The sequence below is a fragment of the Pinus tabuliformis genome, chromosome 4_1 (assembly GCF_031772625.1).
Source record: "Pinus tabuliformis cultivar Carrire ecotype Pingquan chromosome 4_1, CPIR1, whole genome shotgun sequence".
Lineage (NCBI taxonomy): Eukaryota > Viridiplantae > Streptophyta > Pinopsida > Pinales > Pinaceae > Pinus > Pinus tabuliformis.
Genome location: NC_142303.1, coordinates 32,795,214 through 32,808,583, shown reverse-complemented (window position 1 = coordinate 32,808,583; position 13,370 = coordinate 32,795,214).

The window sequence follows — 13,370 nt, the reverse complement described above, 5'->3', positions numbered from 1 at the left end:
CATATAAGGAGCACCAATATTTCCAAAAGGAGGAAAAGGAATAGGATCCCCACTAGAGGGGTTTCCTTGGCTGATAGACTCGGGAAATATTGCCATGAGATTCAACCTAATATATACTAAGGAATTTTTCCACAGTGAGGATGTTGTTCCGTGATTATTTAACTTATTTTAGAAATTAAAGACGCAAAATACAAAAAAAGGGGTAACTAGGAAAAAGGGTTTACCAAGTAACTATGAACTGTAGAATACCGTTTCCAGTACCTGCAGGAAATCTCCATGAATGTTGTGTTCGGTGTATCACAGTGAACAAGGCGAACGAATTGATTACCTATGGTGGGATAGAAACCTATCGGGGACTTCCAAAATATGCCCGGAGGTACGTGGACGCGCATTCCATGGTAGTGTTGTCTAATGTGTCATGTACGATAGAAATTATTCTGATATATTTTTCATACGTGGAGCGCCATTTGATATACCTGAAGGTACGTGGAGAACGATCTAATATACTTACGTATGTGGAATACTAACTACCCCCAAATTGTAATACAGACAAAGAACAATAGATCCTATGTTTTAAGACGTTGGAACACGTCTCCAACCTAGACCTCTATGTTTTTCGTTAAATGTTACAAATGCTCCTTAGATTGATTCAGTAAATTTTAGAGTCGATCTTTGATTATGCTTCAATTTTAAGGCTCACCACGAGTTGACCTGAATTCCCGATAATGCAATCTAGCATGATCTAAGAACTCTTATTTTCAATGAAAATATATCTACGTGAGAGAGGAAACAAAAAATAGTGCAGCACACAATACTTCCTTAGTAGATATTTTTAATGCAATTGTTCTGATTTATATTCAAAACTCTATATGATGCAAATAACGATTTTTTTCTTTTCTTTCCTCTTAATTTTCAAATGCAATGAAAACTAAGATCCAGCTAGATCAAGGATAAGAGAAATCCCACAAAATATGATTGTAATATAAGTCTCTTCAAGCCAATCAACAATCAAGCAAAATGTTCGCAAAAGACCTAATTAATAAGAAATAAGAAAAAATCCAAAGAAGTTCTCATCAAAGGCTCATAAAATCAAAAGAAAACATAATGATGGCTTTTTCAGAAATGGAGACAGACTTAGAGACTCTAGGAAAACTTTCTAGATCAAATAAGAATGAGGAGCAAGGCAAAGGAATGAAAATTTTTTGTATCCTACAGGAGCAACGCAGGTGCGGAACAGGAACCAGTGCACTACACCGCATGTACAAAGAAGAAACAGGTGCGTTGGGGCGCTCTCTCTCAAAACAGAGAATGTGTTGGGGCTAATTTGGTCAAGACACAACACAAGAAACCCTACCAATCTCAAAAAAATGTTTTCCTAAGGTCAATCATTGTTTGACTAAGTCTATGTAGGTTGATTTGAGAGGTGAAAAGATGTTAAGGTCAAGGAAACCACTAACGGAAATATCGATCCCAGTATGGTCGCCAATTTGTTATATGAAAATTTCACTTCTGCGGACAAAAATGAACTCCCTAGACATAGTGATCTGATCTAGAACAACAACGGGTAAAAATATCAATGTTTTCCTTAGAGACATTAGACTACAGAAAAGAGACCTACCTGGAATTCATAACAAGTCCACATCTTCTCTTTGTTTGTAAGTTCCAATCCTAACTCCACGCGTTATAAATGGAACCCACAACAGTGACTAAAACAGGAAAAGGAACTACAACATCAACATAGCATAATCCAATGTCTATTTAATGAGTCAACATGGCATTGATATACTATAGAATAATCATAACACAAGTATAGCAAAACAATATACTTTTTGTATTAATAAATAAAGGAGATAATTACAACCATATATAGAAGTCGACTTTGTAGATGTCTCCCCAAATGTCTTTTCCTTCCTCACCACAAACAAAACTTTCACACTCAACCCTATTGCAAATGGATGATGCTTCCTTAAGCTCAAAGCAGCATCATGAAGGCACTAGGAATCTCAAAAAATCCAACCTAGTAATCTCCAAAATCCAACCCAAACTCCATGGGAGGCAGTGAATTTATAGGGTAAACATGGTAGTTTAGGATTTACGAATCTAGGCTTGAGATTTACTTATGAGGGAGGATAAGCTCAAGGGATAAGAGATAAGGTCAGTGGAGTAGGATTAGATAGTAATTAAATATCTCTATCCATGATCAATGGTTAAAACCACCTTAGAAGCTTTTGGAAGGAGGAGATTCGAAAATATTTTTAAATTTTCCTGAGATTCTAGAATCCGCACACCTGTAGAATAGAGCAACCTGTGCTGATCAACGATGATACTCAAGTATGAAACTTGCACCCAACGCTGGTGAACAAGAAGGCAAAGTGTGCTAGGCCTAAAAAGATGGTTTTTGAGCATATAGACCCAGAAACTCAGACTTTTTGGAGAAATGATACTTAGGAATTTGCAAAGGGATTATGACAAAGTGTTCAAGGATGTTGATTGATCCGGTTTTTGGGCCTTTTGGGTTGATGTGACAAAATGGCCTATAACATGCAATAATAGCAATTTTTGCATCTAAAGCTTTAAGGCAAGCTTCCAACCAAGTATTTAGTTGATGCATTCTAACATGTGCCTGGATGGCTTCCTTGAGGTCACTGATGAAACATTCCATATAGAAGGCATCTCTGAGGCCCTCTATCCTGATGGTCAGTTGTTCAAATGTTGTGATGTTTTCTCGGACTGTACCAGTTTGTTTGAGCTTTGTGAGGCAACCCAAAAAGTGAGAGTCCCTGTCAAAATGGGCATAAATGGCTTTAGAGAACATATTCCAAGTTGGCTTTATTGTGTAGCATTTCTAATGCCATTTCCACCACTGTCAGCATTCTTGGTCCAAATAAGGAGCTCCCACATGTAGTTTGGTTTCATCATCCCAGATATAGTTGTTGAAAATTGTTCCATTTTTTCCACCCACATTGTTGGGTTAGAAGCATAAAATTTGTGCATGTCAATCCTGGGTGTCCTATTGTTAGAATATTAGTGACCCCCTTAGAAAGGATGATACCCCTCATATCGATGGTGGCTAGATTCCCCTTCTAGGTTTCAATCAACACTATTCCTATCCCCTATGGGTACTTTATCTTTGAGTAGTGATCGTATGGGTGTCAGGGTGTTTTCCATTACCTCGTGGATTTTAGCAGGGAGGTTTTCTTCTAGATCTTGTATTCTTTTCTCGAGGTTCTCCATAGTTTGAGCCCTTGTAGATACCACACAATGTCCCAAGTCAAAATTTGGGGTTACTTCAAATCAGTGTGGTTGTGATGGGTGTGATACCAAGAGTTCGTTGATGTAAGTAACTTCAAAAGCACTTTTGAAAAAATTGGGACCGCAAGAAAAATGGAAGTTTGTTGGTGGGTGGTATCACTGTGATTGGCTCGTCGTCTTGACTTGGTAGGGATAGGTCTCTTGCCAGATGATTTTTTTTGCTCTAATACCAGTATTACTCCTAGTTGATCAATACTACAACAACCAAAGTCCATAAATGTTGGTATACTGCGGTCCCAAAGGTTTGTACTACGGCGGAAAAAAGCCTGATGTCTAGATATAATCTATATTGTGGCAGTAGAAACCCCAACTTCTTGATACTGCAAGATGTGATGGCGAATCAGCAGAAGAGATAGAACTAGGGCAATAAAGGAGTGTCACGTGCTACAAATCGTGATATACGCCAAGGGTCCAATAATAGTAATTGACCCAATATTGTAGGTTGCTAACTGAGGATCAATTGTGCCCTTAGTCGTACTATCAAACTAGCCCAGGTACATGCGAATAATCTCCCCGAGTGTTATTCTTGGTGTACTGCAGCAAGACGGCTGATGTCTTATCTAGGGTTTGGTTTCAGGGTAACCTAGGGGGGATTTTGATATACCAAAGGCACATGGAAGTGAATTCTATGTACAAGTGTCATTTAATGCACTACTACTCGAAGGGGCACCAACAGGGGTAAAACGAAGTCCAACAAACCTGACTTGCAGAAAATATCAAAAGTGTGAAATATGCTAGATATACCCAGAAAATAACACGACGAGATGTCAACAATAGAAATATTTTATTAAGATCTACAGAAAAACTGTTTACTTACCTCTTTGAGGGGACAACCTCTAGTAGAGCAAAGCTCAATAACACAACACAAGGCCATCCATTCCTTCCTATCTTCTACATTATATAGTTTCTTGAGACTCAAAACCCTAACTACTTGTGGTCCCTTACATATTGCAGGTTAACAAATATATTTATTAAGTATTTCCCGTTATAACTAATTGTGGTCCCTTTTTTATTATACGGTTCAACCACTTACAATGCTTACGGGATTTATTTATTAAACTAACTAGTCATGACTCTTACGGGGTTGTTACAGATCCATTTGGGCACATCAAATACCAACATCCAGATCAGTGTTTTAGGTCTCATCAAACCCTAAATTCAATGGTTTCATGCCCTAAACAAGTCACCCCTTTGAATGCCTCCTTCCCAGACAGTTTCATGACTTAAAGACATCCAGAAATAGCCTCTAGAGGAACCAGCGCAGGTAAGCCCTTATGAGGGTGTGTTGCAGAGCAATTGAGTCCACTGTCAAGGTGCTCTGCAGAGCACTTAGGCTTCCTTTCACCTGCGTTGGGCGAGAATGAGCGACAGGATCGATACAAGGGAGACGAGAGGAAAGCGGAACTACAAGTAGGTCTTCTATCTTCTCATCTTATCTATTGCTTATAGGAAAAGTTTAAAACACTTTAAATTGTTGTTCTAGATACAACTACTTATCTAGGGAATTAATATTTATCCGTAGATACTAAATTCTCCAAAACAGGGGCCCCTTGGGCTTATTACATTAAGGAGATTAGGGTCAAACTCTAACATCCTTTTTTTGCATACTATTTTCCTGATTGTTTGTTACTTAAAGGACTCATGTAATATAAATTTATTAATATTGGAATGTCTTATTTCATCATGAATCGTAAGTAACTTCGTGTTTATGTTATAGCGTGAGTTTTTACAACAAAAGTAGGGGCAAAGGAAGAAATAACAAGGATAGAAATTTGGGGATAAGAGAGAAAGAAGACCTAGGGTGTTAGTTAATTTTTATGGGGATTCAGAGGAACTAAGGCAGCTACTCCAAACTAGCATAGTAAACCTTGCCTACCAATCTATTTCCCAATCCATGTCTTAGCCTCAGCAACCTCCCATCCATGATAGGCCAAGTATTGGCATTCCTATGCCACCTCACATTTCTACCCCTCTTGCAGTTCCCACTAATGATGGCTATAAAAATGTAATTCAAGAAAAACCATTGTGTTATGTTCAAGGTTCACCTATTGTTCCAATGCCTACTCCTCCTCCTAAGGAAAATATGTGACATCACTAGCCTCCTCCATCTGCTGCTCAGATTTCTAGACATCTTATTTTTCTTGCTCAATTTGTTGCTCAATCTTCCAAGCATGCTATCAAGCCCCCTCAACCTGTTGCCAGCAACGAAAGACAAAAAGCTCAAGTCAATATGTATGATTCCTCTCATGGTTCCTCCCACTCTGTGACATCTCACCCTCAGCAGCAGGTTGAAAGTGATCCTTCTCCTAGATTAAAATGACAGTTCATGGATATTTACATTTTAAGTTTTATGAATAGATAAATGTTGTTTATTTCTACTTCTGTTTGGTTTATTGCATCAATAATGTTTCATATACACTCATGGAAGTTTTGTATATTGATGTGGATAATTTACACACTCATGGCAATTTTGTATATTGTTGTGGATAATTTACAACACTTGTTTATATGGGTGGAATTTTTTAAAGTTTTTTATGATTCATATATTATATTTATTTTCATGATGTGCATACATTGTGGGGGATATATTTGTACACAGATCATGATCATGAAGGAGAAACAAGGCATTTTTTTGGGAGGTACAAGGAGGTTATACATTGTTGTTTGATGATGTTTATTCCATCATACATATGCAAATTTGATGATGTATTTCTTTTATGGATGTACAAAGGCTGTGTTTGTTTATGCACATTATATGGCAGCTTGATTAATTTATGTTTTATTAATAGAAAACATATTTTATGGTGAACATATTATTATGATTGAAAGTCATATTAAATGAATTATTTCATGGAACAATGAGGGTCCCACCTACTAGAAAACTATAATATAATAAATATAAAAATAATTTATTTACAATTCCCTTTAGAACTCTTGCTCTCAAACTTTAATCAAAAATTGATTAGAAAACATATTTAAATAGATGACCCAGGGAGCATAAAAGAGAGGGGGCTATGAAGGAAAAGAGGGTTGGAAATACTGAGAGGGGGGTGAATCAATATTTCTTACAAAATTTAATTTTACTCTTCAGAGCATTAAACTCACATTAATCGGCATCACATTATATAAACAGTAAACAGTAAGCAACACCATTCAACAATGCATAATAATGAAGGTAGTAGACACAAGATATTTTTAGGTGGAAACACTACTGAAAGAAAAATCACAGAACGCTTCTTAATATTTGTCTTCAATAAAATTTACATCAATATTTTTAGCTACAACTGAGGGAGGCCCTAACCCCCTGGTTTACAAGCTCCAACATGAAGGACACTCCAACGCCCTAGTTTACCAATTGCAACTAGAAGGACGCTCCAACACCCTATTTTACAAGCTCCAACCTGAAGGATGCTCCAACACTCTGTTTACCAACTGCAACTGGAAGGACGTTCCAATGCCCTGTGTGTGCTCCAACCTGCTCTAGCACCACCCTACCACTCGAATCAGTCGACAAGCCACGTTTCACAAATTTTAGACAGGATCCACGCGCGATCAATAGTCAATACAAAACAACCTACAATGCAATCTATGTTGCTTTTGCTTAGGATGCATATCAATATCAAACCCTAGTAGCTTCATTTCTCATTTGTGCTCAATCTTAGTAACAACTTTGATGGTTGCACAACTGTTAGCAAACAACTCTGCTCATGACACTGTTAAACCTTGGCTGATCAAATTTGCACCATCAAATATACAACAACATATTATTGATCTGAACTTACTACAACATTCATACTTTGCCTCAAACCTTTATATTGTGACCATACCTTTCCATCAACACAAATCATCTTATTGTCAATCCCATCAATGTCCCTATTGTCTCTGCAATATTATCATAAGCTTAAACTATCAAACCCTAGCATCAAACTGTTCATCAAGAATTTGCACACCATTCCATACACTTACAATATTCCTTACTACCAAAACCCTAACAGAAAATAATAACATCAATTACTACAAACCTAGTACTACTTCAACATCAAGCATGAAACCCTCGCATATGCTCAGATCTCCTTGGCATCATAAACTTCCACTATCAGTCTTATAATGTAATAGAAATCATTCTTTTGTTCAACATATAGGCCCAGGCAAGCAATTCTTGTCCAATCAAATCTTTGCAATGCTTGTGAACATCTATTATTCCCAATGAATATTTAGACCTTGCAAAACAGCGCCAATAGTACAAGTGTGTTAGCTTAAATCCTCAACTCATGTTTTGTCCTTGCATCATCATGCTTAGTCAACAAAACGTTGCTCCGCATATGCCCAACTGATAAACCCTAGCAACTTTCATCAAACCCTAATGAGAGCACAAATCCTTAACCATCCAATAGGCAACTCATCATACAAATTCTCATACTAAGTTCAATGACAAACCCTCAACATCTCTCTATAACTTCGAATTCCAAACTGCTCCCACTATCAAACCCTTACATGCACAAATCCTAACAGAACAACCCTTTGTGTATTGTTGGTGATCTACTATAGATTTGACGTCAAATCTTCTTTAGCTTTCTTTGTCAATATGTGCCCAACAGAGCTTTGACATGAGGAGGTTAGATGCATAGCTAGGATCAGGCTTTCATCATTCAATGATAATGTTTTTCAGGGTAAGAACAGTTGTTCACTTATTTTCTAAACATATGGTACAAGTGTAACATCCACATAGATTTTTGCTACAGAGATAGGCATTAAGTCTAATCTTTGATAGTGCCTTATGTTACCTCATACACAGATTCAAATGCTAACTAAGGCAACTTCAGGGCTGGCACAATCTTTTGTTCCATATATATATATATATATATAGAGAGAGAGAGAGATATTCAAATACTAACCAAGGCAACTTCAGGACTAGCACAATATTTTGTTACAAATATACATTGTGTTAAGAGTATCTCGGCAAAAGACTTCAAATTTGTAACTAGGTTCGGTCTTCGTAAATATGAAATGTATTCTTGATTCTTGTATATTGTAAACAGGAAGAAAAATTATTATTTTTATTTTTGTAGCATGGGTTTCATGCTCAAGGTTATTTTATTTCGAGGTCAAGCACTCATTGAGTGCTTCTAGGGTTTGTCATAGAGTCAATAAGTCAATAGAGTCATTTTCATATGAAGAAGACTCAATTGGGAATATTGTAACATGTCATGAAAATTATTTTTGTATTTAAAATGTCATAATACCCCTCCAAGACCAAGTCAACCTGGCAACTAAGAAGTTGGCCTCATTAGGGCATGTCGTCCTCCTTGGAAGCCTATATATAAGAGGGAACTCGACCTCCTATGGACACTCACTCACTTTTCGTCATCCAAAGAATTAGGTAAAGATATTACAAATGAAGGTAAAAGACAAAAAAAAAAAAAAAAAATACATCAATATATCTTGAAGAGAAATCATTTCTAAGAAGTAGACAATGATATAAAAATAACTTAACATAACTATATAAAATAATATAAATAATAATTAATTATGAAAATTTCATTATAATGAACATATATGCTTTATCAAAAAAGACACGACTCTAAATAAAAGGGCGCTTATGCCTAAGCATATATAATGAATCCTTATTTGTAATTATAATCACATCATTTTCTAATACATTATTCAATATATTATCTTAAATGGATTTCTTTGTTGTATTTCAAATATTTTGGACATTTAATCTATGTGTACTAGATTTAATTGTCACAATAATTTATCAAATGGATGTTAAATTAACGCTCTTGAATGGTTTTGTCGATAAAGAAATTCATGTGGAACAACCTAGCCTTTAAAATGACAAGTAAAGAATATTTTGTTTGCATGTTGAAAACGGTTTGTATGATCTAAAACAAGCATTGTGAGCATGGTATTTCATGAGTGATAAATTTGTTCAAGACTAATGACTAGTTAAAAGCTAATCAGAACCCACATCATTGGTTAGGACAAAAAAATATAATAGTTACATTATATATTGATGACTTGATTTACACAAGGCATAGCCTTGAATTTCTTCAAAAGCTCAAAATCAAGTTGAAGCTACACAAAAATTATGACTCCAATCCAAGAAGTTATATTTTGTTGAATTTGAGATGACAAATTTTGGTGAATTCAACATGTTGAGTTTCAAACCAACCGCAACTCCACATGAAATCAAGTTGAACAAAAATTATCAAACCAATCCAAGGGATAGTACTCTATAGAATCAATTGATTTGAAATTTGATCTACCTAACTACAACTCTACCAATCCATTAGGGGAAAATGTGAGTTTTAAAATGGGCCTCAAAAGGAAAATATTAAAATAAGAGATACAAATTTTCAAAAGAAAAGGAAAAACACTACTTCTAATTATATTTTCAACATGTTTTCTTATAAGTTTACTCAAATTTTTAAGTGTAGACACTAATTAGATGTGGAATTCCGCATCCAATGAGTATCCTCTCAACATAATTTTCATTAACCCACAACGAAATAAATTATAAATACAAGAACATTTAGGGGAAAATGTGAGTTTTAAAATGGGCCTCAAAAGGAAAATATTAAAATAAGAGATACAAATTTTCAAAAGAAAAGGAAAAACACTACTTCTAATTATATTTTCAACATGTTTTCTTATAAGTTTACTCAAATTTTTAAGTGTAGACACTAATTAGATGTGGAATTCCGCATCCAATGAGTATCCTCTCAACATAATTTTCATTAACCCACAACGAAATAAATTATAAATACAAGAACATTTGTGTTTTACACTTGAAATTTGGATAAACCCATAAAAAAATAAGTCGAAAATACGATTAAAAATATAATTTTCTTTATTTCCTTTCAAATATATTTACAATTATGGTTGACATCATCATCTTGAATCCCATTGGTTCTTTTGAAGTTGATTTTAATAGTATGTTTTTTCTTTGAGGCTCACCTCAAAATTTCCCTAACAATAAATTTTATGGTCAAAACATATATATCCACAAAATATTTCAAATTGGTCAATTACACAAACTCATATTGGACAAGTTGTATGACTAACAAAAAGTCTACTTCATGGCATACGTTCAACATGAGTTCAACAACCATTGCTTAGAATACTAAAAAGCAACCTATAATCCACAACAAAAGCAAAGAACAGAGTAGCAACTACAACATCTACATGAACTATGAGTATGATTTGGTTAAAAATATTGCAAGATCCACAAGAACAACGAGAACAACCCAAATAGTGCTTCTATGATAATTAAAGTGTTATCTAGATTGCTAAGCAATCCAATGTTCCACAAAAAGACTTAGCACGAAGATATACAATGTCCTTTTGTTTAAATTTGGTTCATCTAGGTGCCATTCCAATCAATTATTGTAGTACAAAAGAGCAAATTGAAGATACCTTCAACAAGGGCACTATACAAGAATAAATGTCACATATTTTAAGACAATCTTGGAATTTACCCACGAAAATACATGAAAAATATGTGTTTTACACTAGAAATTGGAAATACATGAAATACATGTAAAAGAAAATGTTTCACTTGGAAATAAATTGGAAATACATGAGAAACCTATAAAAAAAATAAGTCAAAAATATGATTAAAAAAAGTAGTTTTCTTCATTTCCTTCCAAATATATTTACAATTTATGGTTGATATCATCATCTTGAATCCCATTGATCTTTTAACCTAAAAATTTCTCTAACAAAAATTGTTGTAGTCAAAACATGGTTTTCAAATTTGTCATATCCTAAGATACATTAGAAAGCATTGAAAAGAATTTTGAGGCATTTGTGTGGCACATTCAATTATTGTTTTGCATATAGATCCATAGAATATTTCAAATTGGTTGGTTACACAAACTCATATTGGGCAAGTTGTATGACTAACAAAAAGTCTACTTCATGGCATACGTTCAACATGAGTTCAACGACCATTGCTTAGAATACTAAAAAGCAACCTATAGTTTGACTCTCCACAATAAAAGCAAAGAACAAAATAGCAACTACAACATCTACATGAAATATGAGTATGATTTGGTTAACAATATTGCAAGATCCGCATGGGCAACAAGAACAAGCCCAAATAGTGGTTCTATGATAATTAAAGTGCTATCTTGATTTCTAATTAATCTAATGTTCCACAACAAGACTTAGCACATAGATATATAATGTCATTTTGTTTAAATTTGGTTCATCTCGATGTCGTTCCAATCAATTATTGTAGTACAAAAGAGCAAATTGGAGATAAATTGGAAACACATGAGAAACCTATAATAATTAACAATTGCGTCAAAAATATGATTAAAAAAAATAGTTTTCTTCATTTCCTTCCAAATATATTTACAGTTATGGTTGACATCATTATCTTGAATCTCATTGATTTTAATAGTATGTTTTTATTTTGATGCTCATTTATAACCTCAAAATTTCCCTAACGAAAATTGTTGTAGTCAAAACATGGTTTTCAACTTTGCCATATCTTAAGATACATTAGAAAGCATTGAAAAGAATTTTGAGGCATTTGTGTGGCACATTCAGTGATTGTTTTGTGTATATATCCATAGAATATTTCAAATTGGTTGGTTACACAAACTCATACTGGCCAAGTTGTATGACTAACAAAAAGTCTACTTCATGGTATACATGCAACATGAGTTCAACTACTGCTACTTAGAATACTAAAAAGCAACCTATAGTTTCTCTCTCCACAACAAAAGCAAAGAACAAAGTGGCAATAACAACATCTGCATGACCTATGAGAGTACAATTTGGTTCAAAATTTAGCAAAATCCACACGAACAACGAGAACAACCCAGATAGTGGTTCTTTGATAATTAAAGTGCTATTTAGAATGCTAAGCAATCCAATGTCCCATTTGTTTGAATTTAGCTCATCTAAGTGTGATTCAAATTGTTTTGTTTATTGCAGTACTCAAGCATATATTGGAGATATCTTCACCAAAGACACTACTCAAGGATAAATCCTACAGATTTTAAAATGATGTTGGAATCTATCCAAAGATAAATCTCACAAATTTAAAGATGATCTTAGAATCTACCCAGATGATTAATAATAATAATTATTATTATTATTATTGAATTAAAATCATTCATTTGTTATTGTCCTTAATTTCATTAGAGAATTCTTGTAGTTAGTGTGCTTATATAGAAGAGAAATAATTTGAGAATAAATAAATATATAGATTGATTTTAGGGGTTATTTGTTTAGTTATTTTAAGAGCAAGGTGTTTCATAATATATTATTGTTTCACTAATTGTACATTATTGTTGAATTATTTAATTGGTTCAATAATATATAATATATTGTTGATATTAAAATTCTTCATTAAGATCCTAGGTTTCATTCTTATTTGTGCATTTTTCCACTAAAGTGTTGTTTCTCTGCGTCAACTTTACTTCACAAAGACCTATAATTGCATTTCTATGGTTTTTATTACTTGATAGCCAACACTATGGTGACTCTTGAAGTTATGGAGGCTAGTTGAAGAATATAAGGGTTGAAAAGGATATTGGAGGCATTTAAGTGTTCAACGGGGGCCCCGTGTCAACAAAAGCTCAAATTGCATCTTTGTTCGCAAAGATAATTGCAAATCACTCTTTACATATTTCAAGCAGTTTGATAAATGTAATCCTTTTCTTATCAGGAATTTTTGACCTGATGATGGATCCATCTATGGACCCGAAATGTAGACATTCCTACAAATTGATTGTGGTAAATCTGAGCCTCCAAAATGAAAATCCATGTCTTGTCAATATTTATAAATACCTTTGTGAGTATTTGTTTGGTCTTTCATTTAATCACAATCATAGCTCAACAAGGGTTTGTAATGATTATTAATTCATTTGACCGTGTATTCCTTCAGAGTTCAGTAATCTTGAATGATCTATTTCTAATTTGACATTAAAGATCATTCACTTACCTATCAAGTCCTCTGTCACTCAACAATGTTGTAATAACTTGAATATTGAGCATAGCAAGATCACACATTTTCCTTACTTCATTTAAACATTGAAAGT